Source organism: Mustelus asterias, chromosome 3 (genome assembly GCF_964213995.1).
Source record: "Mustelus asterias chromosome 3, sMusAst1.hap1.1, whole genome shotgun sequence".
In the NCBI taxonomy this organism is placed as follows: domain Eukaryota; kingdom Metazoa; phylum Chordata; class Chondrichthyes; order Carcharhiniformes; family Triakidae; genus Mustelus; species Mustelus asterias.
In genome coordinates this window covers 114,812,247-114,826,026 of record NC_135803.1, presented here as the reverse complement: position 1 = coordinate 114,826,026, position 13,780 = coordinate 114,812,247, and the positions used below count along the sequence as shown (strand labels likewise).

The 13,780-nt window shown below is 39.6% G+C and overlaps 1 protein-coding gene across 6 annotated transcripts in view; it reads right to left on the bottom strand.

Moving 5' to 3' along the window:
- The window catches only part of foxp1b (forkhead box P1b), a 502,439-nt gene that overhangs the window by 295,852 nt on the left and 192,807 nt on the right, over positions 1 to 13,780 (bottom strand). For 5 of the 6 annotated variants that reach the window (XM_078209450.1, XM_078209454.1, XM_078209451.1 and 2 more), the window contains one exon: positions 4,677 to 4,750. The exons of the other annotated variant lie outside the window; for it this stretch is intronic. The gene's annotated coding sequence lies outside the window, so the exon portion shown is untranslated. The remainder of the gene's footprint in view (positions 1 to 4,676; positions 4,751 to 13,780) is intronic. 6 annotated transcript variants of the gene reach the window in all.

Below are 13,780 nucleotides of genomic sequence, written 5' to 3'. Positions count from 1 at the left end.
AAATGCAATCAACTGATAGGAATGAAACCTTTTGTCTTGCAGTAATGAATACAGAATCCTTTATCCAAGTCTTCAAAATCAGTATTAGAAAGCGGTTTTCACGCAATGAAATGTCCAGCTGGAGTTATTAAAACAGTACGTCCACGTTCACATGGAAATCAACAACAAAATAAACACAGAAACCAGAACTGAACGTCATTGTATAAAAAAAAACGATTTTATATCTGAGTCAGTCACATCATTACCTGTGTCAATTTAAATATTTTACTATAATCAGTGCGTAATTACAACAGCAAAAACCACATTCATTTTAACTACAGTAACTTTTATAAACTGAAGGTATCTTGTCACCCAGTTACATCTTTCCACAATACATTTTACTAAAGCATCAATAATTTTAGTGCCAAGAATTGGTCTAATCTGAATGTCAATTTCTTGCAGTAATCAAACAGTGTAATTAAAGAAGAAACATGGCATTTAGTTCTGCAGATTATCAAGAGCTGCAAGATGTACAGCTGAAAATCATGTCCACAACGGAACATCCTTGATCACATTCCTTTACACAAACCATCAACATGAAGCACCACTTCTTCACAAAAAATCTGTTCAAATTTATATTGACAAGTTTACTATCAAAACCCAAGTCCAACATAACTTAGCAAAACTGAACCTTGGAATCACAACCTTCTATTTTACAGATTACCACATGCTTTCCACATGTGACTATTTCACGCAAAATAAAAAGTTGAACTTCATTTAGTACTATTCATTAATTTTGTAAAATATTAAGAAAAATGCAGAGAGGAAAAAGGAGTTTCACAATGCAGTACTTTTCTCTCTTTAAACACAGCTATCTAATTCACTTTTTTTCCACTGACACAGGTCCTAGCACTTAATTTCTCTTTCTAAACCTTCTCGCACTGTAGGTCGAACCGTCAAGCACTAGGAAGACAACCCTCCAAAAACCACTTGTCCCTCCCACAGTGTCCCATTGTGGAACAACCTACCTTTGTTCTAGTGTTACAGATAACTTGCGAGCCTCAGTAACATGAGGATTTTGGAACGGATGTGAGGTCTCAGATGAGTTGCAAGCAGATGAGAAAAGATGGGCATGAAAAAAACTCAGCACTAGCTGACAGTCACTGCCAACACAAGCAAGTATTTACAGCACTATTTACACTAGAGTGAGTGCACCTCAGCCCGAACACGTTCAGAACTGATGGCATTTTTTTCCATAACTGGCAATTAAAACAAAACGCACAGCTCTGTGATTGTTTTGGCGACTGAGGACAATGATACACAAAATCAGTATTTAATCACTGGGATATGTCTTTGGTGAGTAGCATGAGGGGTGACAGAGGTTCAGGCCTAAATCAGCATGCTTACCTTAATGTTCCTAATAAAGGGAACCTTCAAACCACTACTCCTGATAACTCAACTGAGGTGCAAGCAGAGCTCCATCTCAAGGAAGCAGGCACTCGCTGTAAGCTCTCTACAGAGCAACAGAGACACAAGTGATTCACATGGCCAGACATATAAACTACAACAGCTAGAGGGAACTGTAATGCTTGGGCAGCACGGAATAGCAGGTTTACACACACAGTGCCCAGTGTCAGAGGAAGAGAGTTGCTCAGGATTTATGTGACACCTTTTTCCGGGAAGCCTTTTGTGGAATTGTACAGTTTGTTTCTTATTGTCCTCACTGCTGGCTCTAAACACAAGCTGCTAGAAAATGTTCCCCGTGGGGGCCCCCAGACCCTGCGTGCTGCCTTTACAGGGAGGTAACCATATTAGGATGTGTATGGTAAAGTAAACAATAACATACTTGCAATGAAATGGAATTTTTTTTCCAAGCTAATGGTGTTTGTCAGTCCTCTTTTAGCCTTTCCCACTGTGCAGCTTTTTTGAAACACTGCTGTTTATGTAGGAAATTTTTTGTCAACTTAAGACAAGCTTCAGACCTTTATACAAAATAAACAAGTACCAAATCTAATAATGCTTTACTGTTGTAAGGGAAAATAATGTTTAGAACATAAAATCAAGCGTGCAGTGGTTCTATTATTCAATATAACAGTGTTTTAAAAAAAGCTAAATTCATTCATTCTCTCACAATCCCACTACACACACACATCAAGCTTACAGCTTTGAAGAGAAGATGCTGTGCATAAACTACTCTGGAAGTCATTTTAAGTTAAAGATGCACACCCCAACTACTGTGCTGGAATAAAGCTTAATGCACCACAAAGACATATCAGAATCAATAAATCAAGGTAACAAGTATCAGTTCACAAGTTCAAAGGCATGGTGGCCAACTCTCTGCATCTTAATGCTCAACCAGTAATACCCTATCTCTCCGTTCTTTGTAGACAAGATCAGGTTTGAAAATGGCATTTTTTTTCTAGGATCTAGCAGATGTTTTCTTACACATCCATTGCAGGATGCTTCAGCCTTTTTAGTTGGCAGTGCAATTACAAGCAGAAAATATTTAAACAAGCCAACAAAATCAGAAGAGTGAGACAGCTAGATACTGCATTCCAAAATTAAGACTTTAAATATAAACAGTGAATCATGTCATGCTGAGCCTTTGTTGCACCATTTAAATTCTCATAAAAGGCAATTTCTGTAAGCTAATAAACAATGCAATGCCATTCCAAATTCCAGTCTCTTTAAATGAGCCTCACACACCAACTCAATTTTTATATTTCATTTAATGTAGCACAGCTTGCATTATGATATTATGTTGTAGATGTGCCTTTAAGTCTAAAGTCATTTGTTTTGCCATCTGTGCTTAGCACTCAACTGGCGTTAATTTAACTGAAGCAAAATGCAGCCAACTTTCCTTTTAAAAATATATCAGCAATAACCTGTATTTATATAGCAACTTTGCATAATAAAACATCCAGCAGTACGTCACAGGAGTGGTACAAAGCAAAATTTGACACCAAATAATAAAAAGAGATATCAGGACAGATGATCAAAAGCTGGTTCAGTAGGTTTTAAAATGGTCTTAAAGAAAGAGTGGTAGAGAGGTTTAGGGAGGAAATCTCAACGGTCAGGGCCTTGGCAACTGAAGGCACGTCACCATGACGGAGTGATTAAAATTTGGGGTGTTCATGAGGCCTGAATTGGAAGAGTGCAAATATCCCACAGGGTCTAGGGCATGAGGAGATTATAGAGAGGGGCACGACCATGGAGAGATTTGAAAGCCAAGATGACAATTTGTCAAATTGTGGCATGTTAAAACAGGAGCCAATGTATAATTTAAAATTACTAAATAGTATACTGCGCTATACTCTTGAAAGCTCAGTGATTTTAAACACAACATGGCTGTTTAGTGATAAATTGAGAAAGTAGTAAGTTAATTCAATGGGTGGGATTTTCCAGCCGCGCGCACTCCAAGGCAGGAAATTCCGCCCGAGGTCAACGGACCTTTAAACAGTCTGCTAAATTTTCTGCCCTGCTCACTACAATTCCCGTGGCGGGCGGGACTGGAAAATTTATCCCAATATCTCTTTAACACACTCGATTCCTTTCCGTAAGGATGAAGTACAGGTAAAACACATGCAAAGTTCACTGTAACAAGCTTGAGCCATGCAAAGGCCTTCACTCTTCCCATCTTGGAAAGCAACAGCTCTCCATGCTCTCCCCACCCCCTTCCCCAACCTCCACACGCTTTCTTGAGCCAATCTCAATAAAAATCTGAAGGAAGGTAATAAAGTGTTAGTCCTGCCTGTGGTGGCGAAAAAACAAAAGCCACCACTATTTTGACAGATCACAAGAAATTCTAAAGTTGTTTCTATTTTCTGCAATCATTCTGAAGCAATGTGACATTCTATGTGTTCTCTTACTCCCAACGCAAGGGCCTTGGGGCTGTTTAGCTTGTCACTATGTTTAACTACTCCTCTGGAGCTACCGAAGTACATTACCGGTAGTTACAGCTCATGAAAAATACAGCGACAAAACTGCTAGTGGCAGAAACATTAAACTCTCTTGTTAGCAGCCACCCCCATGTGGCACTTTAGCACCAGCAAGTTGTTTATTATATTCTGTGCCAGGCAAAGGGATTAAATAAGGTTCTTAAGAATCAAAGTGTTATAAATGCATGAAACAGAACAGGTAGCACAATTCATTTAGCCAGATTTTTTAAAAACGCGCTGCATTTGTGTTTTTCCTCGGATTTGGTTTTGTTCTTTGCTCACATCTTAGATTTTTTTTAATTAATAGATCAAGTCAATTTATTTCTAATGTTCTAATCTGGCAAGGTCGGATGGACAACAGCACTAATGGGTGCCTACATCACAAGCTTCTGCAGTCACTGCTTGATGGTTACATCACCGTTGCTATGGCACTTAACTGACTATTAATTTCTGACAAAAGGTGATTATGAAACAGACAGCTGAATTCCAAGTAGATGTCTCAGCACAGCTAGAGGGTATAACATTTAAAATAAAAACGGACTCTACAGGTTTTCCAATTACTTTAAAATATTTTTCTGTGAATGATTATGGATGTCTTTAAAAATATATACATATTCTATATATACAAATGCTATTATTACTTCCAAAAATTCTCCAATACTTTGTATTACTAAACGGAGTGTGCATAAGTTACTCATTAAACAAGCATTGTAAATTCCACACAAGGAATCTCCTATAAAGGACAAACCTTTTATTTACCTTCTTTTGAGTAGTAGTTGCTTATTTAAAGCAATCTTCTGTTACAACCACCTTTCGTATTCACTCTTCTTACCCTGGAGACAAAAAATGATAGAATCTGATTGGACGTTTGATGGTAGTTACCTTGTCTCAGCATTTTCAGTGGCACCACACAGCAAAGTACAAATACAAATAAAACAAAATGCTTCCAATTGTGCTTAATGGCAAATGACTTGCAGCAAAGTTAATAGAAACAATGAAGTCACAGGACGACTGCTTATCAGTACCAGCTAGTGCCAGGTATTCACATAACAAACCCAAGCTGCTGTGTGTGTGTGAAACACAGCAGATGAAACAATTTTTCATGTGATTATGCTTTCCAACTCCAGATGCCTCTGGACTTCTTTACAGTGCAAATCACTTCATGTATCACTGAACTTAGTCCTTTCTTCTTGTTCTATAAGTAAAACCCATGCATACAGATTACATGAGTAAAATCCTGCGACACAGTAGCAAAATAAAATGGGTGGAACCAGATGCCATCTGTCCTGGTTCACGCTACATGCTTCCATATTTATTAAATTAAATGAAAATACAAAATGAAAGGAAGCAAAAAAATCTGGTTTGTCTAGTGTGCCTGTGTACAAGCCCACAGCTTCTTCTCCCTGTGTAATCCTCAAACACGAAACATCAATGCTTGAGCGAGCTGCCCTGAAAAGCAATGCTTTCACTGCATACTGCCTTTCTCTTTGACTTCAAAGTTTAGTAACAGCAACTGTTTCTACTTTAAGATCTCAAGAGACATGAAAAGGCATCCAAGGTGAAATAAAACAAAATCTGGCAGAAATCTTGTCTTTTCAGGCCTATAATTCTCAATACTATCTCAAGTTTATCAGATATCTAGTATAAATTATTGGCCTTGGACCCAAAAAATTTGAATTCGAAAATGGTTGCAAATCTGAAATAGATTATATGAAATATCATTCAACACTTTGATTTAGTTGTCACCCTATGAATATGCAGACATGCTAAGCCAAGGGTGTGTTCTATCCAATTCCTGTGACATCTTCACTCTGTTCCTCCTTTATTCTCTGCGAGATACTGGCCAGTCAAGAATGGTACAGTTTCAGTTTGCTTTGCATGGAACTGATTTAACTTTTATACAAGTAGGCTTCATCAAAATGTGGATGATTAAAAGTCACAACTGAATGCTTTGAATAGGGGTACTAAAATTTGCCTCTTGCAAATACGCATACACCTGCACAGTTAAATGCGGGGAGATTTCCCTGAACAGTACACACTGTTTCATTTCTGAACAGTTGACACAATCTGGACTGAATTCTGATCCCCCTCCATTGAAAAATCAGATCCAATTTTAACCCACTCAAAAACCCCTTCACTTGCACAGAGTTCAAATCGGGCCTGGAATATCATTTCTGCTTTGCTATGCATTGCTGAGAGAAATAAACTATCCACAGGCTGCGAGCAATTACTCATCTTTTCTTGATTCTTGACAGATATTATTCATTGATGCCGCTTCAATCCATAACATCACTATTACACTTGCACTAAAGTTTGGAGTTCATTGCTGAGAAAATTGTGTCTGCTCCTTTAAGAGTTTGTCTTTTCCCAGGTCAATTTGCTACAATGATACTTGCACACTTGAGGCCAGATAATCTCCTAAATTGCTCAGTCTGACCTCCGGTATATAATTTAATCCACCTGAACCTTGGATGTTGAGTATAGGTGGTTTCAGGCTGAAATAGATTCAGATATATGCCAATATATTCTGATCGTAGACTGAACATCAAAACGTTCTCAGCACATCTACTACATCCTCCAAGAGGTACTCTTATATTAGTTTTGAATTTGCTGGCGGTGGTGTCAACTTTCATTAAAGACCGTAGTACATTAAATATTTTTCTATTTGGAAAGGTCTTTGATCCAAACCCCACTGTCCTTCTTAATGTCCAATTTCATTTCTGTTTTTTTAAAAGTACATTTAAATTAAGATGGTCTCCACTCAATACACTGTGTACGAAACAAAACTGCAGTGTCGAAAGCAAGAACTTAGCTGGTTCCTTCTCGACACTAACGCAAGTTTACCACCAAGTATCCGCACTGTAAATTTACATTGTAGCACAATAGAAATGGATTTGTACTTCTTGTGTAAAATGTTTAAACCAAAGGACATGCAGCCTGGTGCCATACATCTGATGTTGGACACTACAACCTTTTTACGCTCAACAGGATTGCTTCAGAAAGGTATTGGGTGGAATTTTATGATTTAAAAAAAAAGTGTCTTGGGCGGGAAAAATGGAGGGCAGACCGTCAGCTGCTTTGCTGGCTTTTCCCACCAAATTTTCAAACACTTCTTTAAAAAATGGAGGGGGGGGGGGGGGGGGATAGATAGGGGCGTCCTGATCTGAATTATTTTTTTTTAAAGGATTCTGCCCCCTCCCCCCCACAACGGACACGGAACCACCCCCAAACCACCCCGACCCTCCCCAGTGGAAGCTCTCTTCCCCCTCCCCCACAAACATGGACATGGCCCCTCCCTCCACCCTCAGCCTTTCTCCCCTCCTGACGGCGTAAAGCCTTTTGGGGACTCCCGCTGGATTTTCTGCCCCCACTGGCTTTCCCACCTGTCGAAAATGGAAGGGGAGGTATCCACAGCATCATGCCGATTGCAATCTTGGCCCCTGATAGATCGGGGCATCCTGATCTGAAGTTTTTTTAAAAAGGATTCCGCCCCCTCTACCCTCTTTTGTCTTTTTATTCTTGGATTTTAAAATTCTGCCGCTTGCTATTTAAATACTGCCATTGTGGCATAAATGTTTTCACCTGCAGCATGTTCACAGGGAAGAACTTTTAATGAAATAGCTTGGAAGAGACATGAAAGGAAACTTCTGAGTTCCCTGGAATAGTTTGTGACCTCTGTAAACACTAAGGATGGGATCTTCTGAACAAAAAAATACAAAGTGCCTAAAGAGCAAGAAAACGGGAGAGAATCGCGCCAGTTTTTTTTCGGCGAGCTGCGAATCACAATCCTTTGGCACTTTCTGCAAAAAAAGAGCCAGGATGTGATTCTCGCCAGAAAGGGCGGGGGAAGATGGAGCCTAACCTCACCGGTGAAGCTGACTGCTGAACTCCTGAGGCACCATTGTGCAGGCGCCCCTATCTCCCAGTGAACTGCCACCGCCCATCTAGTTTACTGCGCCACTAGCAGGCCATTACGCCAGTCCAGAACATATCTGGACCAACATGCCATGCACGTGTTGGACTCATCTGCAACAAGATCGAATGGGAAGATGGGGATCTCCAGTGATTGTGGACCCTGGAACACCATGTGCAGGTGTGGGTGAGTGGGTGGAGCATCAATGACATGGATCTCCTAACTTCAGGACCTTCCAGGTGGTTCATCTCCTCCTTCAATGGTGGGTAACTTGATGCCTGGGTGCCTTAAAAATGACACTTGGATATGATGGCAGGATGTGTGCCATCCAGCCAACCCCTCCATGCAAAACGTCAGGACACCCCAACTGCATAATTAATTACAGCAGCATCGGGCGATATGGCCTTAACTCCCACCAGCCTCTGCAGTGGGAAACACTCCCCATTGCCACCCCCACCACGGGACTTAGTCCCTGAATGGAAAATTCCACCCCATGTGCTGAGAGACAATAGCACAATAGCAATTCCATAGTTACCAATCCAAGGAGCCACTCCAAACCTGTTGGTAAATCAAAAGTGCAGTTGTCCAAACACGCGATAGAATACCCTGATCTACCCTGTATTTGTCTTTATCTTTAAGCCTGAGTCAAAGGAACAATTAACCAAGGACAAGCATCAATATTTGGCAAGCCAATGCTAATGCTAAGTCTGCAATGCATGCTCAATTTGAGATGAAAGCAAAATATTTTAGATGCTTAAAAAGTGAAATAAAAACAGAACATGCTAGAAATACTCAACAGCTCAGGCAGCATTGGTGCAGAGAGAAAGGGTTAATGTTTCAGTTCAATGACCCTTCATCAGAACTGAAGAAAGTGAGGGATACAACCGGTAAAGAGGCAGAGGCTTTCCATTATTCTCTGATTTTATTCCAGTCGGGCATGGTTGTCTTTGTCTGGAGTGGGTTCCTCCTTCTGATGTCAGTACTTTGTTTCTCTGCACCTGCACAAGTGGGGATCTGAGCTGCTAATCCCCAACTGATTGAAATTCCCCATGCTGCTGGAAGTCCCATTGGCTAACGAGGTAGCTTCACGGGGCACACCAGATGCAAACTGATTGTTTTAGCACATGCCTACCCCGCTACTGAGCGGTAGCTCGCTTCTGCTGCATCTGCATCCAGCCAGCTTCTCAGGCCTAAGACTAACAGGACCCAAATGGTCAAGAAAATATTTTGTTTAAGTAATGCATAGGTCAGATTATGAAAGAGAAGGCGAGCTAAACTTTTCAGCGATTTCTGCGCCAATTTGAATGTATAGAACGTCAGTAATGATTGGCAGTTTAAACTTGAGGCTATCCTGTGAATACTCAAAAAGTCACACGGTTTACTGACAGGGAGGGAAGTAAAGAAAAGCAAAAGATAGGACCTCTTTCCGTCACCACCCTCTCCTCTCCTCTAAATCCTAGGCCACCCGCTTTATGTACTTCCCTCCGCAACCCATTGCACGTCTGATGCATAAATGCAAATTTTGGATTCTTACACAAGCATCCACGTTTTACACAGTTCTCTCCTGATACATAGTCACAGTCAAATTGACACATTCATATCTTAGTCACTGAGTTAGTGGGACAGAAATGGTGCAGTTATTCCAATGAGTCCAGGGAGACTCACCTTTGCAGTCTTTCCATCCCTTCACCCTAATCACACTGCCAACAACAGAAACACAATAGGGGAAGAGTGAAACCACACTTTAATAATGTTTTGCTAGGGTTATGTTCCACCCTTTTCAATGCTCTAAATCCCAGACTTTCCTTTGTGTTTCTCCCCAGCCCCCAACTCATTGCACATCTGTTGCACAAATGTAAATGTTGGATTCTTACATCCATCAAGAGGGTCCAATGGAGTCTAAAGTTATCCAAATTAGGCAAAAGTCAGGTATTTGTGAACTAATTGGAGTTCTCTCATTTCAGGTCCTTTTGAGTTCAGACTCAGTTTGCCATTCATTCCTTCCACTACAAATAGATTTTGTAGAAGAAAAATGTCATGCTGTTTAAGATTTCAGACTGAAGGTATGAGCAAGAGCAAATGGACTAGCTGGCTGATTTATACTTCCTGAGTATAAACAAATGGTTTGAAATCCATCAATAATATTGTAGTGTTTGCAAAAATAGAACTATTTTCAATTATCACTAAATAACTTAAACAACATGTAAGGCAACCAGCTGTTTCATTTTGTGCTTCTCTTGCAACCCTACCAGAGTGGGATTTGTTTTATAGAAACCCATTTGTAGAATTTTTTAAGTCCACTGCATGATTTCTACAGTGCAAAGATAACGCATGTGCACACAGGAGCAGGCAAGAAATTAAGTTGTGCCCAGTTCAAGATTTGAAATAACCACATGGTTACCCTACCAGTAACTTTCCGAAACTGCCACTGTAATCAAAATGGGAGAAAGAAAATCAACGATTGGCTAAAAGCCTCACAGAATTGCCTCAAATTCTGTGTAGTGCACAGTGCAGTCACTTTGCTAAGTGTAGTGTCATGTAAGACATTTGAGTCAATGCCTGAACATCTGTTGGACCTATAATTTTCAGGCGGCAAACCAAATCACGACATAGTCGCCACAAATATGTAACCTAGATGCATGTTTGTGTGGCGGGGGGGTTCGTTTACTTCAACTGTGGACATGTTCGTTTTCTCCACTTCTTTAAACAGAGCTTTATTTGCAACAATCAGGCACCAATTCCCATTCAGTGGAAATGCAAAACACAAAAACAAACCTCAAATCCACTTTGGCGTCAGTCTGATTAGAAACTAGAATGTGAAGCTGACTACAATGGCCCACATAGTGTTGGAAACGTACCTACGGATGCTTCACCCCAATGAAGAAACAGGAACTCCTGAAGATTGAGCTGAACAAACATTCTTTCTTTTAACTAGCATTTTAAGGGTTAATGCTCAAATGACCCATAAATAGAGCAAAAAACGTCTTTAACTATATTATCTTCAAATGTACAGCATACCTGTAAGAACGTCAAAATTATATATGACATTTGAAAAGTACCAACAGAAAAAAATGCATTAAAATTCATACACAAAATCCAAAGAAAGCGCAGTACATGCACTAACGTATATTAATGATCTGACTATTTCTTGAGTCACAAATCAGCAACTGAGTTCACATTACGCAAATACTAGTGAGAACTGAACTCTGGAACTGTTTTAATTATCCAATTCCAATGATTACAACGTAAAAAATGCAAAGCTTTTTTTTCTTCTTGAATAGTCTAGCAGCAGTTGTATCATTTATGAAGACATGTGCCTGGGGATTATTAATTAACCTTGGTATTTGCAGAGCATTCCCCTGTTTTCATACTGCATTCAAATTTGTTCAGATGAGCTGATTTACAAAATTGATGAGTTTTACAGCTATAAATACACTCAGAAGAAACACTAGCAGAACAATGCCAGGGTGGCTTTGAACACAAGGTTGAAAAACTGGTCCGTTTCTCAATTCCATTGGAGTGTTGCTGCTGGGTGTGTCTTTTTGTTGACCTTTGCTGTTGGGCATTTAAACATTTACATCTGTAAGGAATTTAAAGTGGTCCCGTTCCTCTGTGGTGTATTGTGCAATGCAATAGTTAACAAGAAACGCCCCCAACCCCCATCAGTGTGAAAGATGAAAGCGACGCAAATAATTATCACAAAGCCATTAAGTACATTTGTTATCGGTTATATGATAAGAATAATCTTTGTCAATTGACAGAATACAATACCATTAATGAATCAATAGTCAGAAACTAATTTGGTTCATTTCATTTTATCGGGTATTTTCAGAATTAGGCAGTGGAAAAACATACTCTTCTTCCATTGAAGCTGCAGATACACATAAAAAGTGAATGCAACAGCAGCTGAGTTCGCTCCCAGAAAATAAGAACTGATCCAGACAGTTCAAAATGCCCTATGCAAAAACTGATAACCTACAGTGCCATTATGCAAAGACTATTTTTATGGATGACTGTCTCCCCAACAACAGGGCAGCAGCTCTGTCAGTTCTCTTCTGTAATATCAGGTTTCCAAACTGTAGTCCTGCTACTCACTGCATCACAGACTAACATCTCTAGTGTGCTATTAATATCAACGAAGAGCAGATTCCATTTCCACGTAAGAAAATCTTCAAGTTACAGTAGTCATTTTGCTGAAGAAGCGCAGTCAGAAAACAATGCTAACTGGTGGCTCTAACTGCCTAAGACTGCTATGTATTGTCCTTTTCAAAGAGTGCACAAAGGAGGCTTTATCATGAACAATACTACAGAACCAGGACTAAGCAATAGAAAAATAATGAATCAGTTCGATTTACCCATTTACGTTTTAATGGCTACAAACACAACACTTAATACTTTGGACATATGCTTTGAAGCATTCCTGGAAGCCACCTGCATGTAAGTACATACTGTACTCTCCATTCCTTGCGACCAGAAACTACACAGATCTATTCACGTATGCTTCAGAAACTTCAATCTGTTAGTAGTTTAAAGCTTATGAATATCTTTTCACACTTTTATCCAAACAACAAAAAACATACTGAAAATATAGCTGCAACAGCACTTACCCATTAACTATGAAGCTAAAAAGCTTTTGATTGTACTGTAATCTCCAGGGACAGTAAAGCTACTGAGTTTTTAAAAACTAACTCCTTCAATATTCAACATCAAACTCCAGCAGACTGCGGTATAATGAAGGACTGAAGGTATGTGATCTAAACACAACAAAAGCCACTGCCTTGCTCTAGATTAAATATTCAGGAAGAGGCCCCTTTGCATAAACACAAACAGTCAGCAAATGAGCAACTGGCTCAAGTCAGCTGCTTGCTGAACCATCTACCTGTCCTGCTTTGAGGTGAAAAGTCACTGAAATGTTTGTGATTATCCTTAATGCACATTAAGCTTTGCCTGAGCGGTAATTTGCTGTTCTCTCTGTCTGACATGCTAGTCACTTTTTGAGCCCACTCTCAGAACCGTTGTTTTATTTTTATAAATCATTTAAATTTCATCAACACATTAAAAAAATGTTTTCTAAGCAGCAACTCAGTGACCAGAGACATGGGAATGCTACATTCCAGCCAGTGTATCCAGGCAGTCTGGATCAGCTCGTCTGAAAAGCCTAGATCGAAACAAACAAAACAGAAACACAGCCCTGAAGAAAATCGACTGCATAGCTTTGGATACTGACTGACACATACTGATGTAAGGAGTCAAAGATGTCATTTTCTTGCAAGCTCTACTTGCTAGAAGCAGGGAGAGAGTGGGACCTCTCAAAAATAAACAGAGTGTAGTATTTCAAAGGGAAGGGATACAGGCATTCCATTGTTGAAGCCAATTATCAGTGGAAAATAATAACAACAGATGGATTCAGAGTTGCTGACTTGTTTCAAGCACTCCATTGCTGTCCAACAGATGATGAAATCCTAGAGCCATCTCAAATAGTCAAACAGTCCTCAGTGCAAGGACTCAGACTACAGATGGGGTCATTTTAGAAGATTTGATTCTGCCATATGTAATCTTTTGAGTGTTAAAAGAGTCTGCTTTCAATAGTGGGCAGCTGCAGTAAATGTCACACAGACAACCAGTTTTATCACTACCCACCAAACAAAACAGCCCCCTCCCACTCAAAACCCAAATGCCACAAGCCACTTGTGTATGAAGAACCATTAAAGTATTGTTGTTGAAAAAAATTAAGAATGGAAAAAATGAGAATTTTCATCTGATAAATTAGTTATGCCTCAGGCTACAGAATGACGTCAAATGTAATCTACCATAAATGTATGCATTCAGGATTCTTTACATTTACAGTAAATAAGTTAGATAATAAAGTTTTGGCAAATTTAGAGGAATTATACACATGGATCATTAAGAAAATCTAACCATTTACCATAGAAGGTACAGGTATATAAAA